This window comes from Balaenoptera borealis (assembly GCF_965194805.1).
Source record: "Balaenoptera borealis genome assembly, chromosome: 1".
NCBI classification, from domain to species: Eukaryota; Metazoa; Chordata; class Mammalia; order Artiodactyla; family Balaenopteridae; genus Balaenoptera; species Balaenoptera borealis.
In genome coordinates this window covers 2945472-2962426 of record NC_138860.1, presented here as the reverse complement: position 1 = coordinate 2962426, position 16955 = coordinate 2945472, and the positions used below count along the sequence as shown (strand labels likewise).

General features: G+C 39.6%; 1 pseudogene across 1 annotated transcript; it reads left to right on the top strand.

Annotated features, from left to right (window-relative positions):
• The first annotated feature begins 285 nt into the window (after window positions 1-285).
• Window positions 286-16936, top strand: LOC309630491 (HIG1 domain family member 1A, mitochondrial pseudogene; annotated as a pseudogene). The gene is made up of 2 exons (XR_014249482.1): window positions 286-1401; window positions 1731-16936. The product of XR_014249482.1 is annotated as an HIG1 domain family member 1A, mitochondrial pseudogene (transcript).
• Window positions 16937-16955: the final 19 nt, after the last annotated feature.

Sequence of the window (16955 nt, the reverse complement as noted above, 5' to 3'; positions counted from 1 at the left end):
CAGGCTCCAGACGCGCAGGCTCAGTAGTTGTGGCTCACGGGCCTAGTTGCTCCGCGGCATGTGGGATCTTCCCAGACCAGGGCTCGAACCCGTGTCCCCTGCATTAGCAAGCAGATTCTCAACCACTGCGCCACCAGGGAAGCCCCCCTAGGTGTAGGTTTTAAGGGTGTTCTAGGAAAATGGTGACTTAAGCACTCAAATATAATCATCATAGCCTCTAAGGCTATTTCTAAGGCTATAATCATCAATAGCCTCTAAGGCTATTTCTCATCAGAGAGTACACACACACACACACACACACACACACGTAGTGGCTTGGCCAAAAACATCCATAAGATGTTACAGAAAACCCCGAACGAACTTTCTGGCCAGCCCAATATAATGTCTGATTTCTAGCTCTATATTTATTAGAGGTGTTAACCAAAGTCTCTCTGGATTTTCAATTTAAACTTAGGAGATGTTGTGAGATGCAAAACAATCATTTAAAAAAGACAGAAGACAAAACAAACAAACAAAAAAAGCACTAGTGAGAAAACGAATGGCCAAATCATGTTTTAACATTCTCCTGTATTGAGGTTAAATGAAATCCCTGATAAGACAAAAACTTATCCAAGTGGCATCGGTGGCAGGTTCAAGCCTCCTAAAGAGACAGTGGGTGTAGTGGTTCAGTGCAAAAACCACGGGATCACAGTTCCTCCCATTTACAGTCTCTTCAACCTTCTGCAAATCACACAAGCTCACCGTGGGTCAGTTCTTGGTCTTTAGAATGGGAACGATTGTGGCTCTTACCTCGCAGGGCTGTTGAACAAATAAGTTAATTGATATAAAGCGTATGTACCAGTGTCTGGACATAGTAATTAGTACTCGAATGTTTGCTATAATTAGTGAGATAGAAGATAGGACAGGAATACTCAAGTGAGATCATTTCTATAAAGGCACCACGTACCTTTTGGTCTGCTCTCTACCAGCCTCCCGGTGGATGTTTCAATGAGCCCAATTTTATTTTTGTTCTGCACAGTAGCTGTACATCCTGATAATGACTGCCCAAGTCAGTGAATTGATGGCGAATTCTACAGCTCTGTATCACCAACATAAAAATCCCAGGGGAAACAGGAAATTTCCAAGCTTCTGTAGGGTCTGAAGCTCATCTTTGGTTCTCAAGGTTCGTACCTCTTGGACATCTGATCTCAATTCAGTTGGGTAGGAAATGGTGGTGTGTCCGTAAGTGTGACCTACCCGCTAACCCGCGTCTCTGATCCATGTGCACGTCTCTCACCTCGTTTCCGAGTCACAGTGTTAAATCCCCCCCGCCACAGACTGTTCCATTCTCCCTTTGCAAACTGTGTCTTGCTTACATATGTGAAATTAATGGTGGCTAGTGGGCCACAGGTGCTCAAGAAGGTAGCAAGGGCTTCCCTGGTGGCGCAGCGGTTGAGAATCTGCCTGCCAATGCAGGGGACACGGGTTCGAGCCCTGGTCTGGGAAGATCCCACATGCCGCGGAGCAACTAGGCCCGTGAGCCACAACTGCTGAGCCTGCGCGTCTGGAGCTTGTGCTCGGCAACAAGAGAGGCCACGACGGTGAGAGGCCCGCGCACCGCGATGAGGAGTGGCCCCCGCTTGCCACAGCTGGGGAAAGCCCTCGCACAGAAACGAAGACCCAACACAGCCAAAAATAAATATAAATAAATAAAAATTTAAAAGATGGCATATTTAAAAAAAAAAAAGAAGGTAGCAAGAGAACGAAACTTCAGGGACAGGGCTGACAGTATGTGTTGCTTACCCTGTCCATTCTCTCTTGCTTCCTTGTCAACAGAACCCTCATTTCTCCCCACTGGAAAAGTGACCCCATTGTGAGCTCAGCTCAAGGCTAAGTCCTGAATATTCTCACGGCCACGCCACCAGGGACGGGTTTAGGGACGGGCTTGTGACCAGGATCTCGCCCACGGCATGGAGAGGAATCTTCTGGCATGTTACTGGGAGGATTTCTTTCCTGATGGAAAGCTAGAAAACAGGACACCCTCATCTAATGCACTGGACCTTGTTTCTTTGTCCAGTGTGATTCCTGGGACGCCTGCGGCCCCCTGGCAACCATGAAGCTGCCAGAGGAGAGGGCATCATGTTGGCAACGGCAGAGACAGAGAGAACCAGGGCCCTGGTGACATCAGCGAGTCATGAGTGACCCAGCCCTGCAGTGGCCCCATCGCTGACTCTCTTAGGATGGGAGAGAGACGATATTTCCCTTATTGTTGAAGCAGTTCAGGCTGGGCTTTCTGTTACTTGCAGCTTCACTAAACCAAGGGGAAAGCAATGCCTTTTTAAGATAATCTAGAGAGAAGCCAGTTGGAGCCTGTGACATCTTGTCATTGTCTGAAGATTCTTCAATCACTATGTCAAGTGACACAGATGTTTCTTTTCCGTCCTATGATGAAGATCAGGGATCTAAACTTATCCGAAAAGCTAGAGAGGCACCATTTGTCCCCACTGGAACAGCAGGTTTTGCAGCAATCGTTGCATATGGATTATATAAATGGAAGAGCTGGGGCAATACTAAACTGTTCACCTGATCCACATGCACGTGGCAGCCCAAGGCTTTGTTGTGGGAGCAATGGTTCTTGGTATGGGCTCTTCCACGTATCAAGAATTCTGGGCAAAACCTAAACCTTAGAAGAGGAGATGCTGTCTTGATCTTGGTGGTGCTTGCTTTAGTTAGACATCTCATATTGAGGTTATATGTTTATGTTGAAAATAAATTCTGTGGGTCGAACAATAACATGGTAATTTGAGTATTGGCTTCCTTTCTTGCAGGCTTGATTTGCTTAGTGACTAGTTCACTAGCTAGGTCATTCAGGGGAGTCAGATTAGCACAAAAACATGTCACTTTTAAATGCACTTGATAGTCGTACAATGTCCACCTTCTTAAACTCTTCTGATAAAATTAGTTGTAAAGAGGACAACATGCCAAACCTGAAAATGCTCCCAGTTGCTGCAGAATATCATATGCTTTTGATGTAATGTAGGAATCCTATTTACCCCAGTTAATTTAACTCTTTCTGACTGCTTTGTGGACTGAGTACTGTTTTTAAGGGCTGGTTGGCTCTTGAAGAACGCTTTCAGAACAGTGCACAGAATACAACATTCTAAACCTCCCGGCAACTATGTGTGTGTTTTTAAACCAAACCTAAAGAGCTGGTAACAGCTGCTTTGAAATAGTATCTATTTCAGAATCATAGTTGTAAACATGAGAAGAACTTAACTGTAGATCCCCGTTTAGCTCTTTTGTAATTGCAGAATTATATTTTGCTGCTGTTATATTAGAATAATTTTTAAATGGCATTTTGAAATAGAAATGTGTATTTTAAGTGCTAATGCAAAGGTAAATGAAAAATACTTTTTAAAAATAAAATAAAATAAAATAACCTAGAGATGACCTGGAGAAAGAGAGTGAGAAGGAGAGGGATTGGGGGAGAGATATGAGTTGCTTAATGATGGATCCAGGATATATTTTCATCTATTGTTTTAATTGTAAGAATGGCCTATCCTTTAACTTACATAAAAGATGATTTTTAACATCCCCTCAATAAACTTTGTATGAAAAATATTTGGTGGGGGAGGGATAAATTGGGAGATCGGGATTGAGATATACACACTACGATATATATAAATAACAGATAACCAACAAGGACCTACTGTATAGTACAGAGAACTCTACTCAATATTCTGTAATGACCTATATGGGAAAAGAATCTAAAAAAGAGTGGATATATGTATATGTATAACTGGTTCACTTTGTTGTACACCTGAAACTAACACAACATTGTAAACCAACCATACTCCAATAAAAATTATTTTAAAAAAATACTTGGGGCCGTACAGACTACAGAAGTGTGGCCTTTATCCATGGTGCAGACCAAAATCACTTTAAAATATTCGTCAAACGCCTCAAGTTTATAAGACAGTCAAATTGGAAGTAAAACCTGGCATCCATCCCACATTACGAAGTATGGAACTTAGCTTAGTCATTATTATGAGAAGAAAATCAATGTTAATTGTTCAAATCATTCGCTCTCATTGACACCCCAAATCTCAGTGATTAGCGTCAGACAACCCAAACCAACCGTGGTAACCTGTTACTGAGACTAAATTTGGGAGAATGTAAAAGTGTCTTTATTTCTGATGAACTAAATAAAGAGGAAAACATTCCTCAAATTTTCCTCCAGTTCGGTAGCCTCTTTGCAAGAATCTAAACTCCAGTCATATCAGAAATGGGAGCACTGCCAGCTCTGATAAGCCCCTAAAAATTGTATGTCCAACTCAGAATTCAGAACTAAGAGATGCAGAATCAGGGCCAGGAAGAATGTGTAGTTATTTCTGGTTCTGCTGCAATTACCCTATCAAAATGGGCTGAAATGCAGCTAGAAAGCCTGGTGCCCTCAGCCTAAAAGCTCTGCTCTTTTATTTTTTTTAAGTGATTTTTTCATTTCTGGCATCTTAGCTTTGGCTTTCTTGAAGCTTACATGTTTGGGATTTTAAAAAATATATTCTCAAGTGTTTTAGCCTTTAGCTTCTCAAGTGTTGAAGGTTTCCAGGTTCATATCCCTGTTCAAAAATAAAATCGGTTTTGGTTTTGCTATGAATGTCTCCCTGTCTGGTGAACCAACGTTGTGCTACCCCTCCACCACTAAGTACGGAAAAATACCGCCTCCTGTCCTGTGTCTACACGTCGTCCTCAATTTTCTTGTCTTTTCGTTGATGACTCATAAGCCAGGCAGGCCAAGCCGCACGGCTATGGATGAAGAGGGACATGACCACAGTGTACCTTTCACTTGGTCCACTGAGACCAGGCTCTTTCTGCCATCTCTCGGGGGACATCCTGACCTTCTTCGTTTGGTTTCCTACTACAGGCTCTGTCTCTTCACGGATCACCGGGGAGCGCCATAAGAATGTCAACGACCATATGCCAAACTATTAACGGAGAAGAATACTGAGAGCCAGGCTGGCTGTGTAATTTGCCATGGTGACTGATGGGACACACTTGACCTTACTGGAGAAGCACTGAAGCCAGGTCTGGTCCGAGCTCCGTAAAGGATTGGAGAAAGCAGAGCAATGAACGCCCAGGCCCTGGGACCAGACAGACCTGCGAATCGCACCTCCGTTCCTTAGCTGGTTGACTCTGGGCAAATAATTTAGCTTCACAAATCTCCAGTTTCCTCATTCTTTTTTCTTCCATTGAAGTATTTACAATGTGGTGTTAGCGTCAAGTGTATAGCACAGTGATTCAGATATATATATGTTCTTTTTCACATTCTTTTTCTTCATAGGTTATTACAAGATACTGAGTAGAGTTCCCTGTGCTATACAGTAGGTCCTTGTTGGTTCTCTATTTTATATATAGTAGTGTGGATATGTCAATCCCAAACTCCTAATTTATCCCTCTCTCCCCTTTCCCCTTTGGTAACCATAAGTTTGTTTTCTATATCTGTGAGTCTCTTTCTGTTTTGTAAATAAGTTCATTTGTATCTTTTTTTGTAGATTCCACATTTAAGTGACACCATATGATATTTGTCTTTCTCTTTCTGACTCACTTCACTCAGTATGACAACTCTAGTTGCATCCATGTTGCTGCAAATGGTATTATTTCATTCTTTGTTATGGCTGAGTAATATTCCATTGTATATATGTACCACATTCGCTGTATCCATTCATCTGTTGATGGACATTTGGGCAGTTTTCTCATTCATTTTTAATTTATTTTTTGCTGTGCCATGCAGCTTATGGATCTTAGCTCCCCGACCAGGGACTGAACCCAGGCCCTCGGCAGTGAAAGCACAGAGTCCTAACCACTGGGCAACCAGGGAATTCCCAGTTTCCTCATTCTGAAAATAGTTCTGGGAGATATTTCCCTCATGGAGGAATTAAAATTATTTACCTAACACAGGGTGCTTTTTAAAAAATTATTTATTTATTTTGGCTGTGCCAGGTCTTAATTGCGGCGTGCGGGATCTTTAGTTGTGGCATGCGGACTTCTTAGTGCAGCATGCATGTGGGATCTAGTTCCCTGACCAGGGATCGAACCTGGGCCCCCTGTATTGGGAGTGCAGAGTCTTACCCACTGGATCACCAGGGAAGTCCCCAGGGTGCTTGAAATGAGTCAATGAGACAACCTGTACTAGAACTTAGCCCCGTGCCTGCCACACAGCAGGGACCCAAAAGTTAGCGGTTAATTGTGTACTGTAGCCAACCCTGCACCCTGCTAGCCAGAGTTTCCTCACTCTGATTCTTTCCCCAAGTGATCAGCCCCAGTTCACACTACCAAGACCCTCACCATATCTTCACACTATCTTCCCTTTTTTCACCTTCTCCATTTCCTTAATATTTAATCCCACTTCCCATGACCATTTTTTTAAATTAATTAATTAATTATTTATTTATTTTTGGCTGCGTTGGGTCTTTGTTGCTGCACGTGGGCTTTCTCTAGTTGTGGCGAGAGGGGGCTACTCTTCGTTGCAGTGCGCGGGCTTCTCATTGCGGTGGCTTCTCTTGTTGCGGAGCATGGGCTCTAGGTGCGCGGACTTCAGTAGTTGTGGCTCGTGGGCTCTAGAGCGCAGGCTCAGTAGTTGTGGCACATGGGGCTTAGTTGCTCCGCGGCATGTGGGATCTTCCTGGACCAGGGCTTGAACCCATGTCTCCTGCATTGGCAGGCAGATTCTTAACCACTGCACCACCAGGGAAGTCCCCCATGATCATTTTTCTTTTGTCTTTTTCTTTCTTGTTCTCTCAAATAACCTTCATCTTAGATCTTCTTTCTCGATACTCTTCCTTCCCCAGACATTCACTGAGTGCCCACAGCGTATAATCCTTGTGTCGGGAGGTGGGGACAGACAAACAAAGGACTCACCTCTTCACAAACAAAAGAGAAAATAGGCCAACACAGTACAGAGACATAAGTCCTGTATATAAGATATAATATAGATAATAACATAGCATACAATATATAATAGAGTATACTCTGGGCGCCATCTGAGCACAGAGGAAGAACATTTTATGGAGACTGGAGACTTGAAAACACCCAGGGAAAGTGGACTAAGGGTCTGTGGGGTGTCAGGTATCACGTTAACCACTTGGAACATTTTGTTTAATATTCACACAGTGGTCTGAGGGAGGCACTGTCATCTTCAGTCTAGAAGAGAAGAAATTTTCATATGCTGCTTCAGACAGCTTCCAAAGAGAGAGCTTTTAAAAAAGAAAAAAGAAAAGAAAACAAAAGCAAACAAATGAAAAAACAAAGAGTGTTTATTGAGTACTTTCTTTGTGCCAGCCTCACTTACAAGGAAGTACGTTTTAAGTCATTTTACTCTTTTTTTTTTAATATTTATTTGGTTGTGCCAGGCTCCTCAGTTGTGGCATGTGGACTCTTAGTTGCAGCACGCATGCAGGATCTAGTTCCCTGATCAGGGATCGAACCCGGGCCCCCTGCATTGGAAGCGCAGAGTCTTAACCACTGCGCCACCAGGGAAGTCCCCATTTTGCTCTTTATAACAACCCTATACTATTACTATTTCCATTTTACTGAGGTACAAAAAGATTAAGTAAGCCGTCCATGGTCACACAGCTAATAAGTGACAAGGCAAAGGTTATTTAAATCAGGAAAATTAATGAATGAACACTGAATGTCCAACAACAAGAGAACGATAAATTACAAAAGAGCGATCTAAAGGAACAGCAGCCAGAAATTAAAAATCATGATTTAGAAAAAATATAATGGGATGGAAAAATATTGATCATATAACGTAGATGTTTAAAAGGGCAGAACATAGGGACTTCCCTGGTGGTCCAGTGGTTAAGACTCCATGCTCTCAATGCAGGGGGCACGTGTTCGATCCCTGGTTGGGGAACTAAGATCCCACATGCTGCAAAAAATAAATAAATAAAATTAAATAAATGTTGTAATATCTATTAAGCAAGGGTTGTTATAAACAATTTTTTTTAAAGGGCAGAACATAAAACAATATATACAATATGATACCAAATTTGTCTGTATTTCAATCCTTAAATACATAGGAAAAGATTAGAAGAAAGTATTTCAGAGCTTTAAGATCTCAAGATGTCAGGATTACAGGTGATTTGTATATCTTCCCTTTATACTTGACTGCATTTTCTAAGTTGCTTTAATCTCTTTATTTTATTTGTATACATATCTACATGTACACAGATTTTTACCTAAATGCATAAATGTGATCATACGCCTCTATCATCTTTTCTTCTCTTTCGCTTGGTTCTCCCACTCACACAATTACCTTGCTTTGCCCATGCAGCAATAAATACTTCACAGGAATCCCTCCAAGCCATCCAGTGAAGGCTCTGCTTAGCTTTTTTTTTTCAATGGCTGCATTGTAGCCAGTGAAGTGGAGATAGTATCATTTATTCAGCCATCCCCAACTGTTGGCCGTTCTCTCTGTTTGCATGTTTCCACGCTCCAAGGACGTATCTTAAACACAGGCCAGGCTTTGCACCTGTGGAATGGGGTTAGGACCCCAAGCACTCCACAGCCCCTCACGCTTCCATGGCTGGTGCGAACTGCTTCCTCTCAGGAACCCCCTTGTCCCTCGGCTCACTCTGCTTTGTCCTCAAGGATCCTCCAGCCCCACTTCCTCCAGGACGCTTGCCATTCATCTCTCTCAAGATGGATTAGGGACGCCTCTGTACCCCCAGCACCCTATGCTCTGATAATTAACTCTCCTCTTTTCTCTCTTCCACCAAATCGAACCTCGCGAGGTTGACTCTATCCCCAGCATCATTATAGCCTCTTGTACATTTTAGCTGATGAAGCAGATGGATGGATGGATAAATCAACAAATGAAGAGATGATTGAACAGACAGAGGCATGAAACACTATGATGTTTTGAGGATTGACAAGTAGTTCTTTATAGGTAGAGTACAGAATGAATGAGAAAGTGGGGGAGAAGATAGAGAAGTTTAAAAAAAAAAAAGGTCAGATCTTAAAGGGTCTTGTGTAATAAACTTAAACAGTATGAACTTTTTATCCTAAAGAGTATGGCAGGGCTTCCTTGGTGGTGCAGCGGTTAAGAATCCGCCTGCCAGTGCAGGGGACATGGGTTCGAGCCCTGGTCCGGGAAGATCCCACATGCCGCGGAACAACTAAGCCCATGCGCCATAACTATTGAGCCTGCGCTCTAAAGCTCGTGAGCCACAACTACTGAAGCCCGCGTGCCTAGAGCCCACGCTCTGCAACAAGAGAAGCCACCGCAACGAGAAGCCCGCGCACCGCAACAATGAGTAGCCCCCCCCCTCGCAGCAACTAGAGAAAGCCCCTGCGCAGCAACGAAGACCCAACACAGCCAAAAAATAAATAAAATAAAATAAATACATTTATATAAAAAAAAAAAGAGTATGGCAAACCATTGAAGAATTTTAAGCAGCAGAATCGTTATTCAATTTTTTAAAAGTCGTTAAGCAGGAGTGTGGGAAAAGGCCTAGAGGAAGCCAGAGCAAAGACAAGGAACCCTCGGGAGGTGACAGAAAGGATCAAAGGGAGAAATGATGAGGGGCCTGTATGTATCAGTCATCAGGCTACACCTGCCCCGTGAGTTCTCATCTAACCTTCCCACCATCTCAGGAGTCGTGGTTCATGCTGCACCCACACTGAGAAAACAGAGTTAAAGGGAACACAGAATTCACCAAGGGTCACCATGTTAATCAATGATGTGCCCGGACCAGACCTCGAGTCCCTCTGGCTCAAAGCCCGTAAGCTGTCTAGTGTGGATGTCGGAAGCCAAGGCAATGACAGGACAAGAGGACGGGATGCCATTGAGGGATGTTATTGAAACAGAATGGACTGAGCTGGGTAACTGAATAGACACAGCAAGTAAATCAGAGGGAGATTTTTAGAATGATACCCAAATTTCCGATTTAACAATTTGGTGGTGTCATTCATCCAAAAAAAAAATGGCATTTGAAATGAAAGATAATGAGTTCCATTGGGACATGATGAACTGGATCTGCACTTATGATTTGTTGATATGTATATATATTTACATCATTTAAGGACATCATGCATTACCAATTCTATGTTTAAAGGTCTTTGCATTTCCCTAGTGTAAATCTTCCCAGCCATCAATACTAATATTGTCAGCTGATATTTATTGAATAACTGCTGTGTGCCAGGCATATGTATCATTTAATTCATAATAATTAGTTTTAGAACTAAATGATAGAGCATATGTAAGGCACTTCACAGAGTGCCTGGCATATAGTATGTGCTCAGTAAATGGAGAAATGATACATGAGGCTATAGAGGTAAAGAGAGGTCGAAAAAGTAGTCAAACATCACATATCTAGTAACAACTGTTCTAAATATCATATATATTCTAATATTAATATTATATAATTAATATGAATAAAGCTTTAAGATCATAATAAAGGCCAAAAATGGCACTAAATTTAAAAACAGCACATTTAAATTTGGGTGGTAATGGAAGTTAATGAAAGAGAGAATAGATAATTGAAAGCTCACAACAATTTCAGTTTTTTTATTTACCTGTAATATCAACTCTTTTTTCTCTTAATTATTAGCGTAAAATAGAAAAATTGGATGGTTTGTGGCTTTCTGGGAAATGCAAAAGAATTTGAAAAATCTAAAATACATTAGTATCTAAATAAAATATACTTGAGGGTATAACTTGCTATTTTCATGGAAATAAAAATAACAGGTAGAAAGTATGCCTCCCTCTTTGAAACTCATTTTTGTTTTTCTCAGTTTCATGTAGTATAAGATGACCTTTCTAAGTATCTTCAGTTTTTTTTCAATTAATCCTTTCTTTTTTGGTTTTATCTTTCCTTTCCCAAAATATAATGTGCATTTATGCCATTATTTTATTACAGTCAGTAGATTGATGATTGATGTTTTGACTAATCACAGATTGCTGAGTTGAGAAACTGTTTAAGGAATAGATATTTTTAGATTCTACTTTATCATTTTTGATTAAACATTTTTTTTTCACAAAGGATTGAGAGGGCCAAAAAAACAATAAAACAATGTCTATTAGAATAACTGAAACGCAATCAAGATTGAGTTATATGTCCCCATATAAGATTTAACCATATAAAATATTCCATTCTAGAGGAACACTTATTACTTGAAAAAGTGTTTTATTCATGTGGTCAACGAGATAATGTCAGGTAATATATAACCTTCAGTTGCATGAATTAAGCATGTCTGAGATCTATTTTGTGGCTCTATATTTTTTAGAAAATAATTACTATATAACTCCTAGGGAAATCACTTTGGGTGCTCTACATATCCCTCTTTTAAAAACAGTTTAGATAATTTAGTTATTTGCCTAAATGTTTTAAAAGGCCTTAAATGGAAACAAAATGGCACTGAGTTTATTTCATTTACTCTAAATAAAGATATGAACCGTAAGTCAAATCACAGACTGTGATAAACGTGGGGAACTCAACACAAGCCTACAGAAGAATAAAGTCTTAAACATTTCAATTGCTGAAAGATTGACTAAGGCTCTGTTTAATTATTAGTGCTATAAAAAGTGAGTAATATTTACCTGGCCATAATAGTACTGTGTAAAAGTGACTTATCTTTCCTGCCAGGTGCCACATTTCTCACAGTTATTAAAAAGAATGAAAAGAAATCTTTACATAGTCATTATTTTTCCAGATCTGCCACCCCATCGTCTTACATAATTTGGGACTTGGGGGTTGTTAAAGAAGCTGATTATTTATTGATTGATTTATTCGGTGCCAATGCTAGCCCAGGTCTTAAATGAAATCAGTGACAAATGGCATTGTTAGTGAAGGGTATCAGCAAAAATGCCCCAGTAAGCCATGGTTTGGCAAAAACTAACTGGTTCTTCTTATAAGTCCTCTGTAAACTCCCCAGTATCTGGTGCAATCAGTCCATTTGAATGATGAGTCATTTCGGGTGCTTGTTCTTGATAAATCCAAGTATAAACGTACCCACAGGGCCTTTCTGGTATATGCTTATGCAGGGTGCTGACCAGAAGTCCGATTTTACAAGAATATCCATTCCTAACAGATATGTCATAATGTCTTGGAAGAGTGTATTCAGGAAGTTTACAGTGACTGTAATTCATTAACTGAACTTCAACATCCTCATGCAATACGGGTTCAGATGACATTACCGAATGCCTTCTGGATTTTGGCAAAGATGCCTAGGGGTCATTAGTTATCTGTCAATCATTTACAAATCCTTTCTGAAATCAGTTAGCAAATAATGTTTTATCATTATCAACATGTATCCTTGTACATGTGAGTCACTGTAAGTGTGCTCTGTGGTGGTATCTGAGTTCGGTGGGATAATGAAGGTGATTAAATGCCCACATTCACCAAAAGGAAGTGGTTAGACTGCCTTGATTGGGAAAAATAATTACTAAAAATTGAGGTTGTAATTTCTTTTGTGCTTTTCCCCCAGCCCGGTTGGAACCTAAATTGTTCATTAACCCATCTTTGGGGCTGAGTTCCGAGCACCTGTTATTCATATCACATGTGAATGTTATTCCAGCCTTTCTTTCACAAAAATATGTTCATTTCTCACAAAGTACTGAGTATCTATTTCTATTCAATTAGCCTCCTAGATAAGCTTCAAAAGACCAAAGTAACTCATTAATGCAACGTTTCCTCCACATGCCAGTAAGTTCTACAGGAACGTGAATAAGAGTGACAAATAGCAAACAGTATGTTTTAAAAGTTCTGGTGGGAGTTATTAGGAACCCAGTAATGCCATCATCCTTTAACATTTTTTTGTATATTTTGTAAATAATTCTGTCTAATCAGAAGCATGTAACAAAGCATGAAATCCAATCTTTTTTTATTGTTCCATGTTTTATTAGCCATACACAAAAAAGAATAGAATCAAAGCAAAGCACTACATAATGCTATTAAATTATAAATCATGGGAGGTCTTCTATAGGGTGTCAAGTAGTATGTGACTAAACTAAGAACTGGGGTCAAAAACAAAAGACAAAAGAAGAAACTTGCCTATGTTTTCCAAAATTCCATTATGGAAGATGAGTTTCTCACCCAAGAACCCAAGTCACACGGTCCATACTGGTTTTTAATGACATCAAAATATGTATTGGACACTTTCTATATAGGATCTCATTTACTTCTCACAACAAACACTATGGGATTCCGTAATTTTTGTCATTTTTACTTGAAGACTTTAATGCTCAAAGAGGTCAAGCATTGCTTTGCCCCTGAGTAGGGAACAAAGTGAGTATGGCAATTGTGAACTTTCTGATCCCAAATCCCAGATGCTTAACTACTACCTTCATAGCGACCATGATCTTATAATGTGCTCTCCTGGTTTTTCAGGTAAAGACAATTAGGTGTACAGCCAGCGTGTTGGGAGGATTCGATGGGCAAGACTATTTGATGGGTTGAATAATATGTAAAGCCTTAACAAATGTGTGTCCAACACTCAGGCATGTGTGAAAGAAGACCTACATCTTCCAAAGCAGTTACAGGTGTAACATATGCCTGCAAAAATATATGCTCCTTCTGGGTTTCTATCTGAAAATTAGAGAAGAAATCATTGGTTTCAATAAAAATTGTATTTTGAAATCCATGATATATTTAAAAGAAAAAAAGTAATCTAAGTAAATAATACCTAATGTATTCATGCAAAGTAGAGTGTACACAAGAGCTTAAAGCTCAGAGAAAAAAACAGCATGTTTATCAAATGCCATCTCTGGACCACAGTCATGGCCACTGCCAATTCTCACCCTGACTTCCAGGAGTCACCCAGGTCCCATGCCACCCAAACCGGATACAGAGGAGAGTGTGCGTCCAGTAGGGCTGGGAGCAAGCAACACAGCTAGACCGCGGCAGAGAGGAAGGAGGTGAGAGGTCTTCCTTTATTCTCATTTCTCTTCTAACTGGTCTTTCCATATAGCACTTTTATCATTCCGATGCAGTATTCCAACATTTCAACCAAAATAACATGAAGCAAGAGGAGAAATGAAAACATAACAGTAATCAGAGTAAACAACAAAGAAAAAAAGGGGGGATAATGAATTCTATAATGTGACTCTTCAGACAATGACTGCTTAATCTATTACGGTATATGACGTGTGAAATTATGTTACAACCAATGTCCATATATTCAGTTATAAATGATCTGTACACATACATACGCACCCCATTTACTTAGTTTAAAAAAAGCATCCACATTACTATATATAAAATAAATAATCAACAAGAACCTACTGTATAGCACAGGGGACTCTACCCAATATTCTTGTAATAACTTATATGGGGAAAGAACCTGAAAGAGAATGGATGTATGTATATGTATAACTGAATCACTTTGCTGTACACCTGAAACTAACACAACATTGTAAATCGACTATAATATAAAATAAAAATTAAATTAAAAAAAGAAGCATCAATGTCAATATTGTTTAAAAGCACTTAAAGGCTTGAAAATATTCATACATGGGCTTTAGTCACTGATTGAGAAAGATTCTCTTCCAGACACCTAAAAGAATAAAATAAAATTTCAATTTTAACATGAAAATTAGCTAGTGTCATAAATTTATATTCCAACTTACCCAGTACCCCCATCCAAGCAAAAATTTCAGAAAAGGTCACTTTGTTTTTATTAACTGCACAACAGTATATTGTACTGATCCTTTCCTAATTAAGGCCCAAGTCTGTGAGTGTTAGCTAGCAATACTATGTGTCCATATGATCTTGCAAATAATTTTTCCATTTATAAAACTTTAAAACTTCGACTTTAGCCTTATTAACATTTTTTTTTATTAACATTTTGATTTAAACAACTGATCTAATTAGGTTATAATGTGTTCAAGTGCGTTCTCTATGTCTGTGAGTCTGTTTCTGTCATAGATAAGTTTGTTTGCATCATGTTTTAGATTCCACATATAAGTGATATCATATAGTACTTGTCTTTGTCTGACCTACTTCACTTAGTATGATCATCTCTAGGTCCATCCATGTTGCTGCAAATGGCGTTATTTCATTCTTTTTTATGGCTAAGGACTATTTCATTGTATATATGTACCACATCTTCTTTATCCATTCATCTGTCAATGGGCATTTAGGTTGCTTCCATGTCCTGGCTATTGTGAAGAGTGCTATGAACTTTGGGGTGCATGTATCTTTTTGAATTATAGTTTCTTCCGGATACATGCCCAGGAGTGGGATTGCTGGATCATATGGTGTTGAGTTTCCTAACTTTACTCCCCTAAAGGAGTAACCCTGAGGTGTAGAGAATTATATTTTGAAATAATCTTGACATTTATCTCAAAGACAAGAAAAGTCATAAAAACAGCCCGAATCTCAGGTCCCTATGGTGAGGATCCAGCTCTTCCAAGTTCCAAAAATCTTTCCACAACCTGTTCGGAACAGGCAGCCCCGGTTAGGACGCAGAGGTTGATGGGACCAGGAAAAGTTTCTGTTCACAGAAGAAATTCCAAAGCGCTTTCTTTTCAAACTTTTGGGGGGGAATATGGCTCATAATATTTAACAAAAGAAGATATTATCTATTTTAATTGCATTCAGATCTCTTCCATACCCCCAATTTCATGCAAATGTAATTATGAAAGCACATTTTTAAAACAGACCAAATTAACAGACCTTTTTTTTTTTGGCTGCGCTGCGCAGCTTGCAGGATCCTAATTCCCCGACCAGGGATTGAACCCTCGTGCTTGGCAGTGAAAGCGCGAAGTCCCAACCACTGGACCACCAGGGAAGTCCCAACAGACCATTTTGTTTCATAAAAAATTCCAAACATTGTATTCTCTGACCGGAACAATCGCGAATTCCATATATGATTTGGCTGGTAAAAAATTATTAACACACTACTCTTATAGAAAGGATGGACAACAAGGTCCTATTGTAGAGCACAGGGAACTATATTCAATGCCCTGGGATAAATCATAATGGAAAAGAATATAAGAAAGAACATATATACATATATATGTATACATATAACTGAGTCACTTTGCTGTACAGCAGAAATTAACACAACATCGTACGTCAACTCTACTTCAAATTTTAAAAACCATGTTACTCTTGAAGAACGTGGTGGCTTTTTTTATGAAATGTTATTTTTACATTTTGAGAATGGCTGACAGACTATGGTTATTTAGACATAGGTATTTTGGAGACATTTCTTGAATACGAAGTAACCCTATTACTTCAAGGAAAAAACTGAGAGTACTTTTTTCACTGATAAAACTCAGACTTTCAAGTGAACATTTGGATTTTAGAAAATCTGTATATTCCACTGAGAGTTGGACAGCTTCCCAGTATTTAAAGACTTCTGATGAGATCAGTGGTGATATTAGTGAGTATAAGTTTTGATATTTTTCAACATTTGGAACATTTGCCAAATTTGATGAACATATATTTTTCCAAATCACCAGTGTAAGATGTAATAAAATCATGCACAGGAAAAGGTGCATTTGAAGTGTAAAAAAGGTCAATGAATTTTAGTGCAATAGAGGACAAAATGTTCACAGATTTGGTTAAGGATTCCACATTTCCACTACGAAGAAGATATCACTTGTGGAATTTGGGTGTAGTATCAAAGAAAAAGATCCATAATTATCTGAAAAAGCTATTGTAACACTGCTCTTTTCTTCTGTCTTCATATTCTGAAGACCATGTTTTTATTATTATTATTTTTAAATTTTATTTATGTTTGGCTGTGTTGGGTCTTCATTGCTGCGTGTGGGTTTTCTCTAGTTGAGGCGAGCAGGGGCCACTCTTCATTGCGGTGTGCGGGCTTCTCATTGCGGTGGCTTCTCTTGTTGCAGAGCATGGGCTCTAGAGCACAGGCTCAGTAGTTGTGACACATGGGCTCAGTAGTTCTGGCTCACAGGCTCTAGAATGCAGGCTCAGTAGTTGTGGCGCACGGGCTTAGTTTCTTCG